Raw genomic sequence first — 6677 nt, forward strand, 5'->3', positions numbered from 1 at the left:
ATCCCGGAGAGGATTAAAATTTTCGGACGGCGTGTCGCGACTAACACTCTGGCAACGAAAAGAAATAAATGCAGACGTACTATAGTTCATGATAGTGTCTGCGGGATCTGCGGTAATGGTGAGGAAGATGAATTCCATGCTGTTATATCATGCACAAAAAGTACTGCACTTAGATTCGCAATGAGGAAGGAGTGGCGACTCCCGGATGAGCAAGAGTTTTGGTACACTGGGAAAGACTGGCTGCAAATTCTTTTGGACAAACACAATTCAGAGATGAGGATTAAAATCATACTGCTGCTGTGGAGAGCCTGGTTTCTGAGAGAGAACTGTGTACATAATGATGGGAAAGAAACTGTCTCACGTTTCGTGTTCTTCCTGCTGCAGTACGAGGAAGAAATCAGGAACCTATCACAGCCTATGGTCGGAGATAAAAAGAAGTGTTGCCGGTCTCTGTCTGCTACTCTTCCTGCGTGCTATGGAATGACAGGACACGGTCGGGCATCTGGCCAGTGGGAAGCTCCGCCACCGGGAGTGCTGAAACTGAATACTGATGCGGCATTCCTAGCAGACACGGGTCGAAGCTGGGCCGGAATAGTGGCACGAAATGATAAAGGACTTGTGTACTACTCTGCATGTAAGGTGATGAACCCCAGCAAAACAGTTGAAGAGGCCGAGGGTCAGGCTATTCTGCTCGGCCTAACGGCACTGGCGAGGCTGTACAATGGACCGATCATGATTGAGACTGACAATACACTAATAGCAACTGAACTGAGAAGCAACGGAACCTGTCGCTCTGAATGCTTTTGGATTGTCAATGAAATAAAAAATGCATGGCATACATTCAGCTCAATCCAAGTCAGGACAGTCAAGAGGGAGCATAACCGACTAGCACATGAGCTAGCGGCCAGAGCTAGGCGGCATGAAGACTGCCTGATGATTGCAGACGTGCCAAGGGAGCTCCGTCCGCTGATGCTATCTGAATGCACCGAGTAATTTCTTTGGCTGTATTTCGGGTAGTTTTCCTCAAAAAAAAATAAAGAAAAAATGGTAGGGTCATTTTTTTCTATCTTTGTTTTCTATTTGCTTTTATTTCCCTTTTTCTTTTAACTTTAGTTTACTCTTTTTATTTTTCATTTTGCAAACATCATTTAAATTTGTCTATTTTTTTGAAATCATGAACTTTTTGGAATTAGCGAATATTTTATTAAAATAATGATCATGTTTTTGAAATCCTCAACATTTTTTCAAATCACAAACAATTTTTTACAAATTTGGTAAAATTTGCTGAAATACTTAAAATTTTGGAAATTCGTGAATTTTTTTTGCAATTTGAAACATTTTTCATCGCGAATTGTTTTTGAAACCATGAACATTTAACAAATTTGTGATCATTTTTACGAATTCATGAACATTTTTTGAAATACTGATATTTTTTTGAATCACCAAAAAAATGAAATTCACAAAAACATTGCTTTAACAGATATTTTCTGAAAAGCTTGAACTTTTTTTTAAATTCATGAATACTTTTAAATAAATGATTTTTCTAAAATTTAGGAACATTTTTTGAATTTGCTAACATTTTTTTCTAAATTCATGATAATTTTTTATTACACGACCTATTTTTGGGAAATCTTAACATTTTTTGATTTCCTCATAATTATTTCCAAAATTATGATCATTTTGTGAAAATGCGTATCTATTACAATTTTTTTATCCACTAACATTTTATGATTTCCTGGAAATTTTTCTAAATCGTGAACAATTTATGATTCTTTAATTATTTTTCCCAAATTTGCATTTTTTTAAATCCGGAACTTTTTAAATCAAGAATTACTTTAAATAAGAAAAAATATAAATAAATACATGGAAAAAAGTAGTGCGCATCCCACCCAGTAGATGGGCCTGACCGAAAAAGCTTGCAAGGGGGAGGGGTGGGGTGCGCGTTCCGCATATTCGCGTTGTGCACTGCGCCAAAAAGGAGATCCTCACAACGAATGATGCACCAAATAGTATCTGGGAAGAAAACGAAGACTGCGCACAACGACTGATGCGCCAAACAAAGATTAAAAATGAAACCAAAAAGAAAGAAAATAAAAATAAACATAAAAGAGAAACAAATAAAAAGGGGTTTGGGAAGAACCTTCCCATAACCTGAAGAGGGAGCCAGCCCTACTTTTAGAGCACAAATTTACATAGCGAGGGAGGGAGGTGCGCGTTTGGTCGACAACTGTGGACCTACGCAACAAATATGAGATGCCTGCAGCTCCACATAATCTAAGCATCGAGGCTCCTTCGTACCCGCACCCACCGATTGGGCCCGCCCATTTGAAGCTTGAACCATGAAAACTCCCAAAAATCTGAGTGGAGAAGGGTTCAAACATGGGACCTCTCGCTTGGGAGGGCGCGTGGCTAGCCACTTGTTGATGAGGTTTGGTGGCTAATAGGCAGCGCAGAACATAAGAACTATCAACAACGACATATCCGAGACAGGTTTTGAAATTTCAAAACTAGTTTTTTAAGTGAGTATTCTTGAAGGACCAATCTTTTTCAAAGTTGTGAATACTGTTTTTGAAAACTCAAACATCTTTTTAAAAACACAACCTTTTTCGTGTAAACCTAAAATATTTTTATAAAATATGAACATTTTTTAATCTTTGAACAATTTTTTTGAAAGATGGGAACTTTTTTTTGAAATTTGGAACAAAATTTGAAAACATGAACAATTGGAATGATGTTTTGAAACTTCAATCAAAATTTGAAAGCATGAACATTGTTGGATCCGTAAATATTAATTGGAAACAAGGACCTTTTTTGAAATTCAGACTTTAATTTGGAAACACGAACATTTTTTCAAATATGCAAACTTTCTTTAGAAGACAAATTTTTTTTTTATTTTTTAACAGATTTGAAATCAGAATCATTTTATGAAATGTCCGAACAAAATTTAAGAAATCTGACCAAATTTCTTAGAGTTGGAACATTGTTTGAAAAAAGCGAACAACTTTTGAAATTTTGATTTTTTTTATAACTCAATTTGAAAAAAATCCAAACATCCCCAGATTTAAAACAAAATGTTCTTGCGTTAATTGTTGGTTGGATACTAGCGGTTTGGGGGTCGGCGTTGGAGATACTATTAATAATAGCCTCCGAAATTGGGATAAGTTGTATGTCCATTCCCAGATTAAATTCTTGCGTTAGTTGTTGGTTGCCACTGGTGGCACTTGGTTAAGATGACCGATTTTCTGTCGAAGAATCAACTATCTGTTCGCATATCGCAAATACGCTATCTGCCGAGCACCACAACAGAATCTGAACACTGATGATCAAGTCTCTTCATCAGAGCTAAGTTTCTTCTCTGTTTCATGGTTGTGTTTGCTGTTGCAGAAGCTGGAGCCTGTGATGCAGTTCCTGCCGCAGCGGGAGGCGGGGGAGAGGCAGCAGCAGCTCCGGCGACATGCGGTGCTCTACATGTCGGATCAACTCGGCGTCCTTCTGATCGGTTGATCCATCGACGGCGGGAGACACACCCGCACCGCTTGTTCATAGTACGCGCGCACTTGCTTCATTCCATATTAGCTGTCTCTAAAATAGATGTATCTAAACATATTTCAGTGCTAGATACATCCATTTAAGCGATAACTAATATGGAACGGAGGAAGGAGTAGACAAAACTCTAGTAGGGCGTTAGGATTCTGTCTCTTTGGGTGTTGTTGCAGCAGCAGTTCATCAGGGAAATTCCTATCTGTTGGTTAACTGTATTTTCTTAAAAAAAAGTAGGTTTAAACTACTGGCCTCTGCATCAATTGATGCATATAATCATCTTTATTAATTATTCAACAAAGATCTAAGAAAAACCTACATCAAACCATCAGAAGCCATTATTCACACCTACAAACTTGATAATGTGGAGTGCTCTCACTTCCTATATCTAAAACCGGTGTCGTCGTTGATCCATCCACATAACATATCAGAACCAACAGCTGGTGCAGCAGACCTAAAACATACACTACATGCACATGTTTTAAAAGCCGTCACTAACATCGAACCGCTGACCCATCTTCAGGAGAGAGATCCGCATCATCCTTGCCAGTTCGTCCATTTGTCGACACCACCACGGTGCCCAACGGCACCATCGCCCTGCGCTCGTCCATCCAGACTCGAGGACTCTGGAAAATCTGTCGTGCGTAGCACCTGCCGACCAGGCATGACATAACGCAGCACATGTCGTCCAAGCATGACTTGACATCTTCACCGAAGTTCTGTGCAAGATAAAGCCGCTCCACCTCCTGCTTCTATCTTCTAGCCCTGCTCCACAAACGATGCTCCGAGAAACGACACCACAATACCGCCATCGTCGAATACCAGATCCTAGGGTTTCCCACAGAGCAGTACGAGTGGGTCGACAGTAGTTAGACGATGATGCCTTCATCAAGGTAACGACACAGGACGCCGCCATTGGCTTGGCTTTCACCGGCGACTATGTCTCCCCGACTCGCAAGCGAGACTAGACGACGGATCTCGAGATCCGACCACCCAGCCTCATGCCGATCACCTCCGACGAAGGAGATGGCCACCAGCGCCATAATCCTCGTGATGCGTGGCAGACCTGGAGTGTCTCCACGAGCCGTCGCTGTGACGCCCCAAGACCGGAGCTTCAGATGCCTTCCAGGGTTTTCGGGTTTCGTCGTTTGTTTTGTTTGGTTCGTTGCATCATGTGCATTACATCATGTCATCATGCCATCATCTCATAAATCTTTTGCAACTCAACTAAATAAATTGCATGGATCTTCGGCCCATTTAAACCAAGGGAATTCACATGGTGATTCTCTTTATAATATATCCTCCCGATATTAGGGAGCTATATTAAATATTCTATTTGTTGGAATTCACCGGAGCACACTTGCAAAATAAATCTCAATGCCTTTGTTATCACAACTCTTGGCCTCTAACTTTGCTACTTATTCTTTCATCATATTCCGAGGTTCCTCCAAAAATCCGAACATTTTTGGATACTCCTAAAACCTCGTCCTAGTTCAAATCTTTTGAATTAAATTTAAATGAGTTTGATTTAAACTCTTCTATTTCGCGTGGAACTTCTTTTCTTGGACTAAGTATAATTCTTAGACTCAGCAGGAGAAGTTTCAACATTTTCTAAAAACCCTAGCTATTTCTTTCCTTCCTTTTTCGTCCTGTCTACTTTTCTGTATATGAGAAATAGCAAAAGGTTGGTCTTTTTGATCCGAAGCGGCAACTGGCCGGCCCATCTGCAGGCCCAGCCGAACCCTCCCTCCTAATCCCTCTCTAAGTCCCAGCCCGCACCGGCTCCAACCCTAACCCTCGCTCCCTCTCCCCTCGTTCGATCTCTCCCGTTTCCCCTCGCTGTGCCGCCAGGAGAGCCGTGGCTCGATCCATCTCTCCCTCCTCTCGTTCTCTTCCTCACGCGCCAGGCAGAAGCCCCACGCCCGACCCCATCTCCTCGATCTCCCTCACTCCCACGTCTCCTTCCCCTGCTCGTGCGCCAGAGAGGAGCGAGAGCCTCTCGCCGATCCCCACCATCGCCACCGCGCCCTGTCGCCCGGTCGCTGGACCTCGCCTGGTCTTCCTCCACCACCACCGCTGGACTGCTTCCTCTCCTGCAACCTCGTCCCCGACGCCAGCCAGAGCCCCCGCCACCACCTTGCTCCGTCGCCCGCCTTCCTCGCGAATCGCCGCTTCAGGCCGCCGGTCGTGGAGACCACCGCGACCAGGAGGAGCTCCCCGCTCCAACGTGCTCCTCCCTCGCCTCAGACGCGTCGCCGGCCAACCTTCGCTGGAGCACGCGCCTAAGTCGGCTCGACCCGCGTCCTCGCCTACAACGCCTCAAGCTCCCTGCGCTCGATCCCCCGCATCCTCTGCTCGCGAACCTCGCCCGTTTGCCTCCGTCCTCAACCACGTCGGCCACCGGAGCCGTTGCCGGCTACCACTCCGTCGTAGCTCCATGCTGCCTGCGCTGCTTCCCCTCCTCGTGACTAGGCGGAGCAGTTTCACCGCTGGCCGAAGTCCCGCAGGAGCAGGAGTTCGTGTCGTCTCTGCCGTCCAGCGTCGCCTCCCACCTTCCTCTCCTGCACCTCGTGCCCGCCAAGTTCCAGGAAACCCAGGTATGACCTCGTGTACATCTACGTGATGAGCCGCCAAGTTCCACGAAGCTCCAAGTTCGACTACATTGTGAGACGAAAAACGCCAAGTACCTCTCCATAAACGAACATGCACCACTACGCCCGGAGGCCTCGAATCCGTCAAGTCCAACATCGTTTGTGCTCAACTACCCACGACCCCGAACGTCTACGGAAACGGGTACTACTACCGTTGCCGAGATCGCGAGAACCTCTACCTACGAACCTGGAGCAAGTGAGAACCTCCACCGACGAACTCGGAGCGCGTACGACGACCGTTGTCGAAGAACCATGCACGACTACTTCCACTAAGAATGTGAACGACTACTTCCACAATGAACGTGAACGACTACTGTCGCGAGAACAACTACATCCCGTCAAACTCGTTCCGCCTTGAAAACGCACGCTTCGAAGGTATAACCACCGAGACGACGCCCGTGAATGAATGTGGTGTGATGTATGAGATGCTCGTGGTTGCACCACGTCCGAGTTGTTCTTTGCGAGTTCCTCGTTGCCTTGCCGTCG

The sequence above is a fragment of the Triticum aestivum genome, chromosome 2A (assembly GCF_018294505.1).
Source record: "Triticum aestivum cultivar Chinese Spring chromosome 2A, IWGSC CS RefSeq v2.1, whole genome shotgun sequence".
Taxonomy (NCBI): domain Eukaryota; kingdom Viridiplantae; phylum Streptophyta; class Magnoliopsida; order Poales; family Poaceae; genus Triticum; species Triticum aestivum.